Source organism: Aplysia californica, unplaced genomic scaffold (genome assembly GCF_000002075.1).
Source record: "Aplysia californica isolate F4 #8 unplaced genomic scaffold, AplCal3.0 scaffold00110, whole genome shotgun sequence".
Lineage (NCBI taxonomy): Eukaryota > Metazoa > Mollusca > Gastropoda > Aplysiida > Aplysiidae > Aplysia > Aplysia californica.
Window position 1 is genome coordinate 1,297,794 of NW_004797380.1, and position 1,247 is coordinate 1,299,040.

The window sequence follows — 1,247 nt, forward strand, 5'->3', positions numbered from 1 at the left end:
TCTTCTTCAAGTCTTCAAGTCTTCTTCAAGTCTTCTTCTTCAAGTCTTCTTCAAGTCTTCCTCCTCTTCTTCTTCCATCTCCTCCTCCTCCTCCTCCTCTACCTCCTCCTCTTTTTCCTCTTCCTCTTGAGGATTTTTCATTCCCTAGCCTCTATATACTTCGTGCCCATCTTTGTGCTCATGAAGGATTGGGACCGTGAATGTTTAATGAAATAGTTTGAAGATTACGATACATTATTATGAGGTCAAGTTGAAAAGTACAGAAAAAACAAGCAGGCAATGGGGGTAAAACACATAGGTGCATAGAGCTTAGAATGTTTTTGGTGACTTTTCACCAAACTATCCGCTTTTAAGACAAATTAAAAAGTAACATTAAGAAACGGTTTAGAAAAATTTGTAAAAACAATGAAGGGCTGGGTTTTGCATACACACTATCAGTGAAAGTTTGTTACCCTAGAATCCCAAAGTTTTAACTATTTAGATCTAGATCTAGTACCAAATCAAGATTCTAGATCTAGATCTAGATCTAGATCTAGATCTAGACTACATTCTAATTTTGAGAAATTTGACATAAAAATGTCGAGTTATACTTTCAAGCTTTTTTTCGAATGCAAATCTTTGAATATCTTGATAACTACTCAGAATAATCTTAGCAGGTAAACTGATTTCTGATCTCACGGTCTCAGTTACTCAAAATAGATCCAGCCCAAAATGTCATACAGAACCTCGTAATTCAAAGGTAATGATTTTATATCTCTTACCACTCGTCCACGTCCTTAGGCGAAACGAACAAAACAAAATGAGAACACACCAAAAACAAAACAGTCCATAGAGCAATTAAGGTTCCCAGGGCTCAAGTCGTACAAACGAATGTGACAATTTCCTGGAAGATTGACAGCACAATCCTTCAGCCAGTCACAGGCTGACGATACCATCGCCATTTTGGTTTTTCTCAGCGCATGGTATTGTGAATTAGACATATAAATTGTATCTCCTTCCGCCTATGAGTTCATTAACGATGCTGGAGGGTGCGAAAACGAAGCACGCTTTTTAACACGTTCTTTTTCTCGGATATTTCAGACAATGTGGGTTATTTTTGCTTGTTTGAGGAGAAGCCAAAGAGGTTATCGTTCTATTTATAACCTTTTTGGGAGAAGCACATGGGCACAATAAGGGTCATTTAGTGCTGGGAAAAGTAAGACAGAAAAACAGACAGAAAAACTCAGTAAAAATAAAGAAGTAGACCA

At 37.4% G+C, this 1,247-nt stretch overlaps 1 protein-coding gene across 1 annotated transcript in view; it reads right to left on the reverse strand.

The window, feature by feature from the left end:
- Window positions 1-963, reverse strand: part of LOC106011421 — a gene marked incomplete in the record, with an annotated part of 4,533 nt that extends 3,570 nt beyond the window's left edge. The window contains 1 exon segment of the mRNA XM_013081006.1: window positions 762-963.
- Between the last annotated feature and the right edge of the window lie 284 nt (window positions 964-1,247).